At 42.5% G+C, this 20291-nt stretch overlaps 2 pseudogenes; one reads left to right on the top strand and one right to left on the bottom strand.

Moving 5' to 3' along the window:
• Window positions 4543-5127, top strand: LOC102188609 (annotated as a pseudogene).
• On the bottom strand, window positions 9489-10562 carry LOC102176983 (annotated as a pseudogene).

The following is a 20291-nucleotide window of genomic DNA, read 5'->3' as shown; positions in this document are numbered from 1 at the left end:
AATCCAATAGTGTATTTATGAAATAAAATTATAATTCGGTGTAGTCCATGGTCACATTTATTACTAAATCCAAGCCCTATCTGTTGAACTATATAGCTTATTTAAATTAAAAAAAAAAATCTTGAATTTAAAAAAAGGTGTCTTCTCATTTTTTGTAGGGGATGGTTCTATCCAGCTTGGCGTCTTGATTTCCTTTTTTCAAAGCCTACAAAGCCCATGTAGAAGAGCATTCTTTTCTCTTGAGAATTTACTTGGACTTCAAACATTCGTTGTGTTTTTGTTTTGTGCTCCTCCGAATATGGCTCCTCATTGCACGGCAGTGAAACATTCTTGGGTCTGACCAGCTGTGCCACCAAGTCCTGTGTGACTCATGGGAGAAAATAAAGGAGAGGTAGTTGAGATGGTGAAGTAGTTTACTCACTATCAGAAAGTAAGTGTGGACTTTGTTATCCGTGCAGGTGGGATGGAGTGCCATGGATCTGGAGGGATCAGGGAGTACAGGACGTCCTGAGGACAGGAGTGCACTGAGGAGTAGGGAGGTGGCTCTGCATAGGGGGAGAAGCTGTGGGAACTGAGGGAGGTGTTGGAATTGAAAAGACAAGACTTGATGAAGAGAAGAGAGAGGGATGGGTATAGAAGCACTCTCAATTTCCGTCTTTCTGTACATGTGAGCAGGTGCATCTATATCAGAAGGGGCAGTGGTAGGGAGATGACGGGTTTCTTTCCTGGTAGAGTCAGTGGTATTCAAGATCAGTCTCTCACCTGAGGGTGGACAGTCACGGTCAGGAATGGAGAGGGGGTAGGAGACTAGGTCGAGATGATCTTTTCCAATGATGGGACCACAGAACTGAAGCAGGGAGATTTAGGAGCCCTTTGAAAGAAAGAGGAATGATTTGTCCAGGTGAACTTATTTTGCCAGAAAATCCACATGCAGAAAAAGCTGTTGGTTGAATTCCTGTCCGTAGGGATATTCAGGAGGCAAATATGAGAGAGTGCAACTGGTTCAAAGTGCTGTAGATGTTACACAGGAGCGACTATAGTAATGCCACTTAACATAGTAGGTATCCATGGGGAAAAAAAAGGGAATGGAACTGGATGGAATGGATGCTGAAGCATAGTTTGTCTAAGAGCTATCAGAGTTGAAAAAAATAAAAGATTGGAAGGTGGGTGGTTGAAGGTTGGTGAGTATTCTGCTTTAGATGTTGATGTAGTGGCAGAGATCTGGGTGGAAGTGTGGAAGTTGCTGTCACAGGGGAGTGTGCAAACCAAGGCAGTTGGGGAAGAAGTGACCATACCAAATTTTGTGGGTGTTGAATGGGTGATATGTGCACTTGTAGGGTTTGTTAAGTATTTGACCTGTATCTAGTGATTTTACATCCAGAATTGACAGAATATGGGCTTCCTCAGAGTGGTAAGTCCAGAAAGACAGAAAATAACTTTGAGGAGAAGAGATTGTGTCTACAGGATTGATCTTTTTTTTTTTTTTTTTTTCAAGAAGAAAAGAGGTAGTAATCATAAAAAAGATGTTGACATCATCCAAAAGAGGACCGACTCTAAAAGAAATCAACATTCATATAAATGAAAACATGTTCAAGTTTATCTCAAGGTGAAAAAACAGGGACAGTGTCCAGTTAAATAGGGCTCAGAATTGGCAGAAAGTGGAGGAAACCCTGCCCTGTAAGGTCTCCTCTACCAGCACTGCAGACATCAAGAAGGCTTATGGAGTGACACAGGAGCCCTGCTCTAGCACTAAGAGCTCAATGGTCGGCTGCCATAGTGCTGGCATGCTGAGCGAGAACCCCCTGTCCTCACCCTGAGTCTCAGAGATAAATTCAGGAGCACACAAAGCAGATCAGAAGTAGAGCTTTTCGCCACTGTGTGACCCTAGAGCCATCCTAGGAAGACAAAGAACCATGATGAAATCACTTCCTCCTGTAGTATCATGATTGCAGTTTGGGCTCTGAAATCTTTCTTCTCTCTCTCTCTGTTTTTCCAGGCAGGATGAGTTAGGTCTCAGGCAGTGACTATTAAAAAACATTTTCACATCATATTTGAGAGCTGACTACCTTTTCAGGTATGCCTGTCCTTTTCTCTAATCTGGCTTTTCTCTTCAGAATATTCAACCTCCCATCTAGAGGCAGTGCTTCTCAGGGACTTCCGAGGTCCAGTCAAGTTTCTGAAATCCCTGCTATTACTCAACTTGCTCTCGATCTTTAGTGCACATCCCTGCGATCCAATTCAGTGGTCTGGGAGTCCAATTCCCAGGTTAAACAAGCTCCCCTTCAGTTCATGCCGATGCTCTGGGGGTCACACTTTGAGTAGACTTGGTCTGTTTACTGACATAGACTCTTTGCACTCCGAGAATCACTGCAATGGACAGAACATTCAGTCTGTGGCTCTATGAAGAGATCTTTGCCCTCGCCATTTTGAAGTGACAGCATTAAGTCTCCTTAGTGGTCAATGTCCCGACTCCAATAATATCTGTACGATTGCTTCATCAGCTATGCAAATGGAAAAAAGCAATGAAAGGCTTCTATTTTTGAGTATGGAGTGCTCAGACTGAGCTGCTTTTGGAGACAAGATAAGGGAGGAGGATCTGCTCGGTTCGCTCCAGAATTCTGATGAATTGAAGAAAAGAGAAAGGAGAAAATGTCCTGTTCTTGCAACTTGTGAAACCCTATCAAATGGCAGTCATATTTGCCAGAGATTGCTTTTGACACTGGTGCATGCTTTTCTTGACTGATAGGAAGAACCATGAATGCCTTCCTAGGATAAGACAACCGCTCTCAGTTCAGTTCAGTCGCTCAGTCGTGTCCAACTCTTTGGGACCCCATGAAATGCAGCACACCAGGCCTCCCTGTCCATCACCAACTCCCGGAGTTCACTCAAACTCATGTCCATCAAGTCGGTGATGCCATCCAGCCATCTCATCCTCTGTCATCCCCTTCTCCTCCTGCCCCCAATCCCTCCCAGCATCAGAGTCTTTTCCAATGAGTCACTCTTTGCATGAGGTGGCCAAAGTACTGGAGTTTCACCTTCAGCATCATGCCTTCCAAAGAACACCCAGGACTGATTTGTGGAATGGACTGGCTGGATCTCCTTGCAGTGCAGGGGACTCATAAGAGTCTTCTCCAACACCACAGTTCAAAAGCATCAATTCTTCAGCGCTCAGCTTTCTTCACAGTCCAACTCTCACATCCATGCATGATCACTGGAAAAACCATAGCCTTGACTAGACAGACCTTTGTTGGCAAAGTAATGTCTCTGCTTTTGAATATGCTATCTAGATTGGTCATGACTTTCCTTCCAAGGAGTAAGTGTCTTTTAATTTCAAGGCATCTGCATCTGCAGTGATTTTGGAGCCCAAAAAGATAAAGTCTGATACTGTTTCCACTGTTTCCCCATCTATTTCCCATGAATCGATGGGACCAGATGCCATGATCTTCGTTTTCTGAATGTTGAGTTTTAAGCCAACTTTTTCACTCTCCTTTTTCACTTTCAGCAAGAAGTTTTTAGTTCCTCTTCACTTTCTGCCAAAAGGGTCATGTCATCTGCATATCTGAGGTTATTGATATTTCTCCCAGCAATCTTGATTCCAGCTTGTGCTTCTTCCAGCCCAGCATTTCTCATGATGTACTCTGCATAGAAGTTAAATCAGCAAGGTGACCATATACAGCCTTGCCACACTGCTTTTCCTATTTGGAACCAGTCTGTTGTTCCATGTCCAGTTCTAACTGTTGCTCCCTGACCTGCATATAGGCTTCTCAAGAGGCAGGTCAGGTGGTCTGGTATTCCCAACTCTTTCAGAAATTTCCGCACTTTATTGTGATCCACACAGTCAAAGGCTTTGGCGTAGTCAATAAAGCAAAATAGATGTTTTTCTGGAACTCTCTTGCTTTTTTGATGATCCAGCGGATGTTGGCAATTTGATCTCTGGTTCCTCTTCCTTTTCTAAAACCAGCTTGAACATCTGGAAGTTCACGGTTCTCAATTGCTCTGCTGGAGTATCAACTCTAACATGAAAATCTGGGGAACAACCACTGTGATTCTTGCATCATTGGCTTAGGAGGCTCGGGAATTTCAAAGACCTTTTCACATGTATGTCTTCAGCTCTTTGGAAGGCTGGTGAGAAGCCAGTGAGTAGTCTAGTTGTTTTGCCTGATACCAATTCTAGCCCCATACACACCAGCACAGATGGAGTTAACTGGAGACGGCAAAATGCTCAGGAGGAGGGTGGGGATAGGGTGGGCACATCGTGGCATTGAGGTTGGGTGATTGCATCACTGGGATTGTTCTGAAAACAGCACTGGGTTCTCTGCTCCCAGGCCACCATTCAAATCCAATCAGTCAAGAATTAAGCCAATCATCAATCAAGATTTCACCTCCCACTGAGGACAAGTGCCTCCATATAAACGCCTTCTTTCTTCTTTGACTCTAACAGTCCTTGGAAGAGCTGGACCCAGTCGGTCATCGCCTGGCCTTCAGAGTTCCCTCAGCCCCTGAAGTCCACGCGTCTGGCTGGAGCCCCAAGTGGCCGCCACCATGCCCTCGTATCCGCTCAGTGTGGCTGTGGTGTGCATGAGCAACATGAACAGGAGCATGGAGGCCCACCGCATCCTCAGGAGGAAAGGATTCCAAGTCAGGTCCTTCAGAGCTGGATCTCGAGTCAAGCTCCCAGGAAGCGCACACAACCTCCTGGTGGTTTACGATTTCTCCACCACCTATGAGGAGAGGCGCAAGGACCTTCTGCGCAAAGATCGACAACGCTATAACAGCAACGGCATCTTACACATCTTGGGAAGAAACGAGAGAATCAAGCCTCGCCCGGAACGATTTCAGGAGTGCAGAGATCACTTTGACCTCATCTTCACCTGTGAGGAGAGCGTCTACGACAGGGTGGTGGAGGAGCTGTGGGTTCGAGAGCAGGAGACCTGCCAGCCTGTGCACGTGATCAACGTGGACATGGCCGACAACGCAGAGGACGCCACGCTTGGGTCTTTTATCATCTGTGAGCTCTGTGAACGCCTCCAACAGGCAGACAACCTGGAGGACTCTCTGGTCGAGGTGCTCCTGGCAGCCGAGCAGAAAACGGGCAAGAGCTTTCTGCACACGGTCTGCTTCTACTGAGGATCTTGTCTGGTTTCATCTCCTCTTGCTCAGTACCTGTGTCTCGACATTGGGCTAGGTGGTGTTTTCTGTCAGAAGCGGCTTCCAAGGCCTTTCTGCTAAAAGCCATCTACATGATTTTTTCCAGGTACACTCCAGTCTGGGAAGGAAGTGGAGAAGGAAATTTTTTTCTGCCAAAGTAACACGAACGCCCTGGAGGCATCCAAACCCTTCCACGGTAGGACATGATGGTATGGATTCTTGACCTGGAAGGAACCCTTCAGGGCTCACAGGGCTCTGCCAGGAAGTTAACCTCGAGGACTCCATTATCCATATCAAGAGACCAAGATTTACAATGGACAAGTGGTGCGCTGAAGGACATTCAGGGAAGAAGAACAAACAAGCCCCACACCATTTCCATTCCATCATTGGTTTTTACTTCAGCATTTTAATACAATCTCTTTTGTCATTTTTGTAGTGTGCATCAGTATAAGTGAGTTATTCTTTCTAGTGAGCTAGGATTATATTTAATGTTTCAACTTTAGAAATCTATTTTTAGATTGTATGTATTTTGGTAACTGCAACTTTCATAGAAACTCAGGTTCGATAATAGTATGCATTGATTGCTAAAATTTGAGCATGATCTGTTCAATTCAATATTCATGAAATGAAATAAAAGCTTCTAGTTTATAGAAAATGGATCTCCTAATTTTTGGTAGGGGTTGGGTCTTGCAAAAGGAACACCTTGGTTTCCTACTGTTCAATCTGAATGAATTCCTCAGGGTAAAGTGCTCTTTCCTCAAGCGGATTTTCTTCATGCGTAAAAGGTTCACTGAGTATTGAACTCCTCTAAAAGTGCATTCTATCTATAGGGAAGTGAATCATCTTGGGTCCGACCAGCAATGACACTGAGGCTTGTGTAACTCACAGGAGAAAATAAAGGAAGGGGGAGTTGGCCTGGTCGAATGAGGTATCTTGCTATGTCAGAAGGTTGATGTGGACTTTATTGACAGAGCAAAGGCAGGATGGAGCAACGGTGGACCTGGGGGCATGGGATGAGCTAGTAGAGGATTTCCCGAGGAGAAGTGTGGATTGAGCAGTAAGGTGGAAGCTCTGGACAGGGGGAGAAGCTGTGGGATCGTAAGAAGATGGTGGAGTTGAAAGGACAGAACATGCTGAAGAGGAGAGAGAGGGAAGAATTTAGAAGCAATGTCAATTTTCTGTCTTTCCACACTGGTGACGGGGTGTACTTATCCAAATGGGGCAGTGTTGGCGGTAGGGAGGTGAGGGTTTCTTTCCGGGTACATTCAATGAGCTTCAAGGTCAGTCTTCCATCTGATGTTGAGGCAGTCAGGGCCAGAATGGGAAAGGGAGCAGATAGTGTGTTGAGATGATCATCTCCAATGATGGGAACACAAAATAGAAATAGGAAATGTTGGGGACCCTTTATAAGAGAGAGAAACGATCTGTCCAGGAGATCTTACTTTTGTCAGAACATTCACTGGAAGGAATTGAGAAAATATTTCTGGTTGGTTTCCTGTCTGTAGAGGCATGGAGGAGGCAAATATGATAAAGCATGTAAAAGTGCGGCTGGTGTTCCAAAGGAGTGACTCCAGTGATGCAACGCAACATAGAAAATGTCCATGGAAAAGTTAAAGGGAAAGGGTTGGATGAAATGGATGGTGGGACACGGTTTGTCTAAGAGTCCTTAGACCTGAAAAAATCATTTATATGGAGCGGTGGATGTTACCTACAGAATTTGGCCAAAACTATGAACTGCTGGCTGGATAAGGGCATAGCAACCCTCTCCACTGTTCTTGCCTGGAGAATCCCATGGACAGAGGAGCCTGGAAGGCTACAGACTGTAGTGTCGCACAGAGTCAGATGTGACTGAAGTGACATAGCATGCACGCAGTCATGAACTGCCGGCAGCATTCCAAAGGTATTTTCCAGACTTCCTCAAGGTGATTGCAGTCCCAGGATGCAGAGTCCTGTTCTTCGTCATTGGATGGTCCTTTTACCAGCCTCTTAGGATGCTCCTCACTGTGGCAAGGTCTTTTCAGCTTCAAATCCACCAAAATCAGCCACAGTTTCTACCAGAGTGCTGCTAAATTCTCTGCAGGACTTCTGACACTCTGTTAAAAAAAAAAAGAAAAAAGAATAAAACAACCTGGAATTGGGTGGATGGGACTAGAACAGGTGTTGTTAAACACGGTGAGAGAATAATTTCCAGGCCGGATTAACACCACTGGTGTTGGTGGTTTTGCTAAAGGGAGGGGAAATTTGTTATTTTTAATGCTAACTAACAATAATGTGTTTCTAAGTGTGAAGAATGGAAAAATAAAGATTTAGATGTGCTCCTGGACATACAGTGGTTTCTTGACTAGACAAACATAATTCCAGTTAAGACACAGAGGAAAATGAAATATTCAGACGGTTGTTGTAGGTGAAATGGCAGCATTTGAATGCAAATTGTTGAAAGACATGCATGTACATGTAATTAGATATGTTAAGTATGCCAGTGATAGCTCTGGGACTCTTTGACGGGGCATGTGGACATGGCTGTGGGTATGTCAGAGCAAACTGTAGTTTGTGACCTGGGTGATATTGGACTTTATAGTCCAAGAGACAGCAGCCAAACAATATATGTGTCAGTAGCTTCATTCATCATTATTTAAAATCCCTCATTTCAGTTGTTTCTTGATTTTATATCCCCCTTCTGACTGTTGTTCTTGCTTCACTTCACTCTAAATCCACAGGGCAGAGGATATAATACTTCTACATTATTCCACTGGCCAAAGCAAGTCGTGAGGCCATCACAGATTCAAGGGAGTGGGGAACAGACTGATCTCATGGAGGAGAAATTGGCTTGTGTGGACAGTGGAGGGGTTGGGTAGGGAATGCTTATTGGCATGCATTTGTGCAGATAGTCAGCCTTATTGGAAACACTATCCCATTGGAAATGTCTGAAAGCTTGACAATATAGTCTGAAGGCATCGTGTGAGGACTAAGTTACTCTCAAATATTGCTGGGAGTCATGAAAAATAGTATAGCCTTTACAAAGGGAATCTTTCCACATAGGACAAAACTGCAAATGCATTTACCCCTGGACCAAGGTACCTCCACTTGCAGAAGTAGACTGGAGAAGAGAGAGAAAATACAGAAAAATAGAAAGACATTTTACTAAAAAATATATTTTTAACTAGAGGACAATTGCTTTACAGTGTTTTGTTGGTTTCTGCCATACGATGTGAATCAGCCATAAGCATACATATATCTCTTCCCTCTTAAGCCTCCCTCCCACCGCCTCCCTGTTCCACTCCTCTAGGCTATCACAGAGCAGCACACTGAACTCCCTGTGTTATACAGCAGCATTCCGCAAGCCATCTATTTTATAAATGGAGGTGCATATATGTCAACGCTACTCTCTCAATTTGTCCTGCCCTCTCCTTCTCCTGAGCTTTTCTGGTTGCTCAGTGGTAAAGAATCCGCCTGCCAAGCAGGAGACACAGGACACCACTACGCATCTTGTTGTGGTTTTTTCATTACATCTTTAGTTGTGGAGATGCTTTCCTGCTAGTCTTAGGGTCATTTTCACTGATAGCTATTCTGTAAATGGTTGCAGTTTTGGACTGCCCATGGAAGCAGGTGAGCTTAGGGTCTTCCGACTCTGCCACGATGGCTACACCTCTACATATATGAGTGTGTTTTTTACGTATGCTTGCTCAGTGTACTCTTACACGTTTGTACTGTATTTGCTCTCATGTTGAATATTTTCTTCCAAACAGCTGGTAATATAAATAAAAGGAAAGAATTAGTAAACATTTGCTATGTTTAATGTTTTAAAACAATAAAGATTTACTGATACATATGCTCATTATTTATGGTAACATTATGTTAATGGTGAATACATATGAATTTTAAGATATATGTGAATTTTATACTTCTCGAAAACACAAAAGTATGATGAAAGCAATCACATAGGGGCAAATGGCAGGAAAATGTCTGAATGAGAGGAATAAAACAAGTGTAGCCATTCAAAGCATAGCATACCCTAGTAAATAAGAGTTTAACAATTACCCAGGAAAGTTTCCAAGTCATTACATTCTAACCTCCAGCCTAGGAGTAGGGAGGTGAGCTAATCTAGTTATGAATTCTATGTATAAGAAAGTGAACTAAGACCTCAAAGGCACTGATATCTTATGAGTTATTAAAGACTTTGCAAGAAACATTTACAAACCCATTCCTGATAAAAATGCTCTATGACAACAAGATACATAGTTATTTGATTAGTATTTCCACTGTACCCTTCCACATCTTGATGCAAAAGCTAACCTAAAACGTGATGAGCATTACTGAGGAGAGCACAAGGGTAATTTCCATTATGATAGTCGTATCTGCATGGGAAACAGCAAATGAACTACCAGGTCCTGAATCTGCTTGGTCTTAATGCCATAAACCGTGGGATTTAATGTAGGTGGAATGAGAATATAGACATTGGCCAGGAGAATGTAAATATGGAGTGGAATGTGGTATCCAAACCACTGAGTGAGAACTGAGAAGATCCCAGGTCCATGAAAGAGGATGATGACACAGATATGGGAGCCACATGTGGTGAGAGTTTTGTGAGGAGCATCTTGGGAAGGGATGTGGAAGACAGCACGGAGAACAGGCGTATATGAAACAAAGATTAGCACAACATCTAAGACCAAGGTCGACATTAGGACAAAACAAATCAAACCAGATGTTCTGTGTGAAAGTCGCTCAGTTGTGTCCGACTCTTTGTGACCCCATGGACTATACATACAGTCCATGGAATTCTCCAGGCCAGAATACTGCAGTGGATAGCCATTTCCTTTTCCAGCGTTCCGTTGGATATCATTGCAGGAAATTTTTGCCAGGACAACACGTTTACAAGCAGTGTTTGGGAGGATGTTACTCTTATAAAAAGTCAGTCTTTTCAGAAGAAATATTACAGGAAAAACTGTACGATAACTTCTTAGGAAGATGGATATACGAATTTTCCCTATCAGTGTATGTGTCAGAACAGTGGTGTATCACAGCGGGTAGCATACGGCAATGTAGCAGTCAAATGCCATCACCAGCAAGATCCCAGATGCGTAAATGAAAGTGGAAGAGAGGAAGAATACCTGAGAAATGCAGCGATCCAGGGAGAGCTCTCCAGCATGGAACCAGAGGATCGCCAAGGCCTGAGGCACTATGCACTTGGAGAGGACAAGGTCTGCTCCGGACAGCACGCAGAGGAAGGGGTCCGTGGGTTCATGGAGGCTGCGCTTGGTGAGGATATTGAAGAGGAGCAGGCTGTTCCCAAACAAGGCAGCGGCATAGGAAATAACAAAGGGGATGGAAATCCGCATGTAGTTGTCTTCAAGGCCAGGGATGCCCAGCAAGCAGAAGACCGTGTGGGTAGCACCAGTGTGGTGTGAGGTCCTCATACTTGGGAAGTTCTTCCAGAATCTCACGCCTATTCATGGAGACAGAGGAAAATCAAAAATATATGCAAACATTTCTTTCGAATTATTATTTGATTTTGGTTCCTACTTCATCCCATTCCATTCTGATGATGTCAGGAATTTTGGATATATATATAAATAAAGATAAGTAAGGTATGACTTGCTTTCTGAATGAAGCCTTAATTTCATAGGTAAGACGGACCCATAGCACAGTAGAGAAAATTAAATGAGTATGGTAATAATTAACATCTTGTTGTCCAAAATTAAGCAAATACACAAACAGCATGGAAAGAATAATTTACTCTGTATTTGTGTTGGTTTTGAGAATGAGTTCTTTTTGAACTCACCTTAGAAAATGGTTTTGTGACTCTGGGTAGGGAATCGGGAGGAGCAGAACAAAGGCCTTCCCTGAGCAGGTAGCTGTGTCCTGTTGTTCTGCCTACAGAATAAGGAGTAGGATAGTATAACGTGAGTTTTGAAGTCGTTTTTGAAACCTCATCAGTATTTAATGTGTCCCTTGTCCATTTCTTTCTAGGCAACAGTGATAAAATTCTGGTAAAGACCTAAAACACTTGTGCACCATGTATCCAGGCCAGCTGAAGGCTGAGAAGTTCATCATATAGTCCTGTTATCTATTGTACTACATAAGAACGAGGAGTTGGCAGGTCACATGGAAGGAGGAGCAGTGGGCCCAAATTCTTCACCTCTTGGAGATGAAGAAAGAAAGGTTCAATTGTGTCAGTTTCTAGAAGAAACACAGGTGGTTTAGTGGACAGAGGTCTCTTTTCCCCCGAATCAATATCCAAAATTGCTATTTGTAAAAGGAGTATTTTTATACTATGAAGGCCAAACTCAAGGGCTTACCCTTTCCATGCCCTCTCTCACTATGACTGAAGTTGGCTCCCACATCCATCTGCATTGTCAAGAGATGAGCTTGGTGCAAAACTCAGGTAGTTGCAAATTCAGGAATCCATGAAATAATGAAGTATACTGATCCACAGCTTTCAAGATCTGCATTTTTAACAGGGCATAATTGAAGATCCAGCACAAAGTAAGTCACAATGAGTGTTCTCTGCCCTTCCAGAATGGATACTTCTCACCTCTGAATTTATTTAACAGAGTGGGAAAATCCTCTCGTATTTTTATTCCTGTACCTTCTAAGTAATGACTAAAATTGTCCTAAAAATATAATCGTGCAACAGAAACCCAGTAGAGCTGTGTGAGTGAAGATGTTCCTGCTGTGGGCAGCTACGAAAGCCAGGTCAGTCTGTGACCAGGCAGCCATTTTGAGGATTGATAGTGCCCTGAGGAAGGCCATCCTCCTGAAGGAGATGGAAGACACCAAAATAGACATGAAAATGCCATTGGGGGGCGGGGGGATAATGTCTGTGCCGTATGCTGAGAAGCTTGTAGCGAGACAAGGTTATACAAATGAAGCAACATGAATGTTAAGTGATTATAAAGAGGAGGCCGATGAGGACCAGCTTAGAGATGATGACGGACACTGGATATTTGGGAGTAAAGAAGAATTTTTCTTCTAGGAGCCAGAGGAGAGATGCTGAGGAGCTCAATGTTTGTGGTGTGGTCTATGGGTACATTGTGAGTGCTTAATAGCTATTTGTTTACTGAATCAAATCTAAAGCAACTTCTCCAAACCGGCCTCATGCCGGTTCCCCGAGGCTGGGTCCAGAGAGCTTCAGTATCATGGAGAATTTACTTGCTTCTCCCTGCTGTGTTCCCGAGAGAGCTGACCCTATTCAGGATACTGTTCACCATCTGCCCACTATGTCAGCCATGTGCTTGTGAAAGTCTTCTCCCCGTATGCCATTTATTTCCTCTGATTTCACACGGGATCTAATCATCAAAACACATATCTCAAGAATAGGAGAAAATTTGATTCCCTGACCGTTATTCTCCTGTTGATTTTAAACTTTCTGTGGTCTGGAAATTGTCTTTTTCCTTTGTGCAGTTCTAGACCTCAGCATATCAAGGCAAAGTGCAACTTCTCAAAATGTTTAACAAAGCAAACAAATGACAAATATCAGGTAGGTGTGCTGAAGGATCAGTTCGGGGTAGCTGTGAATAATCCTCTTTAATGCCTCAGATATTTGCACCAGTGAGGATCTGGGGCCATCATAGAACCTCCTCTGGAAGGTCTTAGGGATCCTTGGCACAGTGAGAGCTAATTGATGGGTCCCACTTCTTTACACTCTCCTTTCCCAGACAGCACTTTCCATCCTACTGGGACAGCTCATATGTATGACAGTGGTTCAGTGGTGTGCTGGTAACCCAGCTCAGATGCACATATATATACCTAATATGTAGATAAATAAGTAAATAAATAAATAGTCCTGATTTGCAGTGCTTGCCAAATTCTGTGTATGCACTCCTCCAAGGTGTATTTCATGCTACAAGGTGATATCACTGAGTGTGGAATTTGCATGGAATGAGCAAAGGGGCAGGTACAAGTGGATCTGGCACACAGCTGCTTTTGTCTCTCTGAATCTGCTTCCTTTACTCTACACAATGGTCCTAATATTTTCAACCACTTTCTTTAGGCTGCATAACATCTCGTCTTGTAATGGTCTTATTGCCTGAAATATCACTCCACAGCAATAGTAAATGTCCCCTGCTTCGGTGGAATTCATCCGGGTTAGAATGGGTTAAGTCACAACAGGGTTCTCAGAGTGATGGGTGCCAGGAACTGAGCTTTTATGCATTTGCCTGAAAGCCTCAGAGGCAGCTATCACCTTATATTTCAACAACATCTCCTTATCCACATGTATGGATCATGTCTTTAGGCCTCTTTAAGCCTTTGTTTTCCACTATTTTTCTCTATACATCCCTTGATCTGATGTGCTCACATTCTTATTTCAATAAATCAATTGTTAGTATTACTACTCCAAATATTCCTGTTTCTATTTTTATGGCAATTAATAAATATCAATCCTGTTTTCAATCAGAACAACTTAAAGATTTACATATTAATTATTTTTAAGACACATTCAGTTCAATTCAGTTCAGTCGCTCAGTCATGTCTGACTCTTTGCGACCCCATGAATTGCAGCACGCCAGGCAGGCCTCCCTGTCCATCACCAACTCCCGGAGTTCACTCAAACTCACGTCCGTCGAGCCGATGATGCCATCCAGCCATCTCATCCTCTGTCGTCCCCTTCTCCTCCTACCCCCAATCCCTCCCAGCATCAGAGTCTTTTCCAATGAGTCAGCTCTTCGCATGAGGTGGCCCAAGTATTGGCGTTTCAGCTTTAGCATCAGTCCTTCCAAAGAACACCCAGGGCTGATCTCCTTCAGAATGGACTGGTTGGATCTCCTTGCAGTCCAAGGGACTCTCAACAGTCTTCTCCAACACCACAGTTCAAAAGCATCAATTCTTCAGTGCTCCGCTTTCTTCACAGTCCAACTCTCACATCCATACATGACCACTGGAAAAACCATAGCCTTGACTAGACGGACCTTTGTTGGCAAAGTAATGTCTCTGCTTTTGAATATGCTATCTAAACACATTACACAAAAGCATTTCTTTGCATTTTAAACAGACTTGAATTAAATTTGTACTGTGTTTGGTGGCCATGATGATGGAATAGGAAGACCCTGAGCTCACGGACCCTCCTCCGTGACCACATCAAAATTACAACTCTTTACTGAGAAAATATCAATGGGAAAGATCCAAAGACTAGTAGAAAAGATTTTTCCACAACTAATTGTAAAATGACCAAGAGGAGTGGCAGAAATGCATAGTCAAGATCACGACACCAGGTAGGTGCCTTAAATTGAGAAGATAATGACAATTGCAGAAGTTCTCCCCAAGGAGAAAGTTGTTTGAATCCTGCATTGGGCTTCCTAGCCTGGGGGTCCTGCATTGGGAAGATAAGTCCTTAGACTGTCTGGCCTGAAGGCCAGCAGGGCTCGCACACAGGAAAGCCAGAGGGCTGTAAAAAACAGAAACCTTACTCTTAAAGCTTGTGTGTGAAATCTCAAGCACAGAGGCAGTAATGTGAAAGAAGCCTTGCTGCTGCTGCTGCTAAGTCGCTTCAGTCGTGTCCGACTCTGTGCGACCCCATAGACAGCAGCCCACCGGGCTCCCCCGTCCCTGGGATTCTCCAGGCAAGAACACTGGAGTGGGTTGCCATTTCCTTCTCCAATGCATGAAAGTGAAAAGTGAAAGAGAAGTCGCTCAGTCGTGTCCGACTCTTAGCGACCCCATGGACTGCAGCCCACCAGGCTCCTCCGCCCATGGGGTTTTCCAGGCAAGAGTACTGGAGTGGGTTGCCATTGCCTTCTCTGGAAAGAAGCCTTAATCAGTCCCATTTGCTGATCTTGGAAAACCTCCTAGAGAAGCAGAAGGCACCTGGGAATTTCCCTGGAGACATAGATGCTGATGGCAGTCATTTTGGAGAGCTCATTCTACCATGAGGACACTGCTTCTGGCAAATATCATTTTAGCGTCCTCACTCTAGTCTATTATCATCGAGGGCATACCTGCCCACCAGTGATCTGGCACAAGGTTTGGGCCTCCCTGGTCCCCATACCAGCAATCCTGGGACCCAGCCCCATGCACCAGCAGGATGGCACCCCTTTCAGCTCCCCACAGCCAGCCCATACAGCCAACAGCCATGAAATATGACCTCGCCCACCAGTGAGCCAGCTCCAACCGCAGGACCCCTCAGGCCCTGCAGCCAGCAGCAACAGAACTTTGTTCCACATTCCAATGGACTGGTAGCCATCACATGAGGCAGGGCCTAGAAGCCAATCATGCTGGGGGCCAGACCTGCCTATGAACACACCCACAATATTTAACCCTGCCACAATCAAAGGGCCCAAGCAGTTCACATGCGGGACACCCACAGAACACATAGTAATAGCTCTGGTGACTGGAGGGTGGTGTGCTGCTAGGTCCATTAGGAACATCTTCATAATGCTACTTCTCCAATATCAGGAAACACAGCTGACCTACCTACTATATAGAAATAAACAAAACGAATTAGGCAAAAGGAGAAGAGAAAAGAATGTTACTGACAAAGGAACAAGAAAAGCTCTGGAAGAAGAATAAGCCAAGTGGAGATAAGACATTTACACAATCAAGAGTTCAAAGTAATGATCTAAAGATGTTCAAAGGAAGAATGGATGAACACAGTGAGAAGTTTAACAAAGAGAATATATAAAGAGGAAGCAAAGAGAGCTAAAGAATATAATAACTGAAATTAAAAATTTACTAGAAGACTAAACAGTAAATTAGATGATACGTAGAAAGTAATCAGTGAACTGGAAGACAGTAGTGGAAAGCACTTCAGATGAAGAAAATAATGCATTAAACAAAATGAAAAAGTTTTACATGACTTGTACGACAATCTCAAGTACACTAACATTTGCATTATAGGAGTCTCAGGAGCAGAAGAGGGATAATGAGGGGAAAGAACTTATCTGAAGATATAATAGCTGAAAACTTTCCTAACCTGGGGAAGGAAACAAACATCCAGGTCCCTGAAGCACAGAGTCCCAAACAAGATGTACCCAAAGACATCCACATCCAGGCACATTTCAATTAAAATGGAAAAAATTAAAGAGAGAGAGTCTTAAAATCAGCACGATAAAGGCAACTATTCATAACTACATACAAAGGAACTCCCATGAAACCATCAGGTGACTCTTCAGCAGAACCGTTGCAGGTTAGAAGAGAGTGTGGCATAAGAATATTCAAAATAATGAATGGAAAAAACTAAAATACTCTACCTGGCAAGGCTACTTTCAGATTTGAAGATGAAATAAAGAGTTTTACAAACAAGCAAAAACTAAAGGAGTTCAGCACCATGAAACCAGCTTTATAATAAAAGTTAAAAGGAATTCTTTAAGTAGAAAAGAAAATATTGCAATTATAAATGTGAAAATTACAAAGGAAAATCTCAATGGTACCTCAAACACAGAGGTAAGGTAGTTTATCAGCAATTTATAAAGCTAACAGGAAGATTAAAAAGAGAAAAGGAGAGACTTGCCTGGTGGTCAGCGGTTGTGAATCCGCCCACCAAGAAGGGACACAGAGTGGATCTCTGGTCTGGGAAGATACCACACATCGCAGGGCAACTAAGCCTGTGAGCCACTACTGAAGCCCCCATGGCTACAGTGCATGCTCTGCAAGAGAAGCCGCGGCAACCTGAAGCCCTAATACTAACATGAAGAGTAGCCCCTGCTCTCCACAATTAGGGAAAGTCCATGAGCAGCAACAAAGACCCAGTGCAACCAAAGGTGGGAGGGTGGAGGCAAAAGGAGTAAAATTATGTGTATCCAAATAAGTTGTTAGGGAATAAATAAAACAAAAGATGCAAAATATGATGTCAAATAATATGAATGTGTGTGTGTGGGAGAGGGGGATGCAGAGTTATTAAAATGGACTTGAATTTAAGATTGTTGTTGATATTCAGTTGCTAAGTCATGTCCAACTCTTTGTGGCCTCATGGACTGCACCATTACGGGCTTCCCTATCCTTCACTGTTTCCCGGAGTTTGCTCAAACTCGTGTCCCTTGTGTCGGTGAAGCCATTTAACGGTCTCATCTTCTGTCGCCCCTTTCTCCTCCTGCCCTCAATCTTTCCCAGCATCAGAATCCTTTCCAATGAGTCAACTCTTCGCATGAGGTGGCCAAAGTATTGGAGTTTCAGCTTTAGCATCAGTCCTTCCAAAGAACACCCAGGACTGATCTCCTTCAGAATGGACTAGTTGGATATCCTTGCAGTCTAAGGGACTCTACAAGAATCTTCTCCAACACCACAGTTCAAAAGCATCAATTCTTCAGTGCTCAACCTTCTTCACAGTCCAACTCTCACATCCATACATGACCACTAGAAAAACCATAGCCTTGACTAGACAGATCTTTGTTGGCAAAGTAATGTCTCTGCTTTTCAATATGCTATCTAGGTTGGTCATAACTTTCCTTCCAAGGAGTAAGCATCTTTTAATTTCATGGCTCCAATTACCATCTACAGTGATTTTGGTGCCCCAAAAAATAAAGTCTGACACTGTTTCCACTGTTTCCCCATCTATTTCCCATGAAGTGATGGGACCGGATGCCATGATCTTCGTTTTCTGAATGTTGAGCTTTAAGCCAACTTTTTCACTCTCTTCTTTCACTTTCATCAAGAGGCTTTTGAGTTCCTCTTCACTTTCTGCCATAAAGGTGATGTCATCTGCATATCTGAGGTTATTGATATTTCTCCCAGCAATCTTGATTCCAGCTTGTGCTTCTTCCAGCCCAGCATTTCTCATGATGTACTCTGCATATACGTTAAATAAGCAGGGTGACAATATACAGCCTTGGCGTACTCCTTTTCCTATTTGGAACCAGTCTGTTGTTCCATGTCCAGTTCTAACTGTTGCTCCCTGACCTGCATATAGGTTTCTCCAGAGGCAGGTCAGATGGTCTGGTATTCCCATCTCTTTCAGAATTTTCCACAGTTTATTGTGATCCACACAGTCAAAGGCTTTGGCATAGTCAATAAAGCAGAAATAGATGTCTTTCTGGAACTCTCTTGCTTTTCCCATGATCCAGCAGATGCTGGCAATTTGATCTCTGGTTCCTCTGCCTTTTCTAAAACCAGCTTGAACATCTGGAAGTTCATGGTTCACGTATTGTTGAAGCCTGGCTTGGAGAATTTTGAGCATTACTTTACTAGCATGTGAGATGAATGCAATTGTGCGGTAGTTTGAGCATTGTTTGGCATTGCCTTTCTTTGGGATTGGAATGAAAACCGACTTTTCCCATCCTGTGGCCACTGCTGAGTTTTCCAAATTTGCGGGCATATTGAGTGTAGCACTTTCACAGCATCATCTTTGAGGATTTGAAATAGCTCAACTGAAATTCCATCACCTCCACTAGCTCTGTTCATAGTGATGCTTTCTAAGGCCCACTTGACTTCACATTTCAGGAAGTCTGGCTCTAGGTGAGTGATCACACCATCGTGATTATCTTGGTCGTGAAGATCTTTTTTGTTCAGTTCTTCTGTGTATTCTTGCCACCTCTTCTTTATATCTTCTGCTTCTATTAGGTCCATACCATTTCTGTCCTTTATCGAGCCCATCTTTGCATGAAGTGTTCCCTTGGTATCTCTAATTTTCTTGAAGAGATCTCTAGTCTTTCCCATTCTGTTGTTTTCCTCTATTTCTTTGAATTGATCACTGAGGAAGGCTTTCTTATCTCTCCTTGCTATTCTTTGGAATTCTGCATTCAGATGCTTATATCTTTCCTTTTCTCCTTTGCTTTTTGCTTCTCTGCTTTTCACAGCTATTTGAAGGCCTCCCCAGACAGCCGTTTTGCTTTTTTGCATTTCTTGTCCATGGCGATGGTCTTGATCCCTGTCTCCTGTACAATGTCACAAACCTCCGTCCATAGTTCATCAGGCACTCTATCTACAGATCTAGCCCCTGAAATCTATTTCTCACTTCCACTGTATAATCATAAGTGGTTTGATTTAGGTCATACCTTAATGGTCTAGTGGTTTTCCCTACTTTCTTCAATTTAAGTCTGAATTTAGCAAGAAGGAGTTCATGATCTGAGCCACAGTCAGCTCCTGGTCTTGTTTTTGTTGACTGTATAGAGCTTCTCCATCTCTGGCTGCAAAGAATATATTCCTATATTTTAATTATTTTTTAAATAGGTAAATTAAGATTTTAGTTGGAGTTTCAATATCAAACTCTCAAAAAAATTAATAGAATGAATATACAGAGAAGGAAAAGGATATAGTAGACCTGAAAGGCACTGTGAACCAATTCAACATAGTTGAAATTTATACAATTTTCACCCACAATTTTCACAGTAGCATACAAATTCTATTCAAGTCCCTATAGATTGTAAACTAGGAGACCCTGGAATATTTCTTGGGACATAAAGCAAGGTGAAAATTTTCATAGTCTAAAGGTATTGAAATCGTACAGAGTCTATTCTCTTATCACTGGGAAATTATGTTAGAAATCAATATTAAAAGATATTTGAAAATAACCCACATATTTTCAAGTACAATGTGACATTTACCAGGAGAGATATTCTACTTAGCCATCGAAAGCCTCAATAAGTTGGAGTGAAAAAAGCACCCAGGGTGATTGCAACGAAGAAAGCATTTAAATGAGAAATTATAATCCAAATGAGAAATTAATGTAAAGATACTTTAAATAAAATCCCTTGTATTTAGAAATTAAATGTCTGCTCTTAAATGACAGGTGTATCTAGGAGGCCATAACAAGGAAAATTAAAAATTATTTGTAAAAGAATAAAAGTGAAAACGGAATTTGACAGAATTTGTTTCATGAGGCTGAAGCTGCTCAGTGCAATTCAATATAATATGGGGTCTTGAATAAGGTATGAAAACAAATAATGGACAGTATCATAAAATTTTGTGAAATTCAAACAAAATCTCTACTTCAGTTAACAATACTGTATCATTTGTTAATTTCCCATTTTTTAAACAGCAAAGTATTTCTTTATATTCTCAAAATTAGAATTTTCAAGTCTCATTTAAGTTTTTTTTAAATCACTAAGATAATAAATTTTCTAGAATGTTGACAGTAATGACAGATGTTAAAATACATGGAACTATAAATCTTTGAAAGAATATAAATTAGAAATCTAACATTCTATACATACTAAGTCGAACAAGTGGAATCAAAATGTCATAATTTTTTTAGCTAGGCAAAATTAATAAATTTT

Source organism: Capra hircus, chromosome 15 (genome assembly GCF_001704415.2).
Source record: "Capra hircus breed San Clemente chromosome 15, ASM170441v1, whole genome shotgun sequence".
NCBI classification, from domain to species: Eukaryota; Metazoa; Chordata; class Mammalia; order Artiodactyla; family Bovidae; genus Capra; species Capra hircus.
The sequence above is the reverse complement of the archived record's forward strand: the minus strand, read 5'-3'. Positions and strand labels throughout refer to the sequence as shown.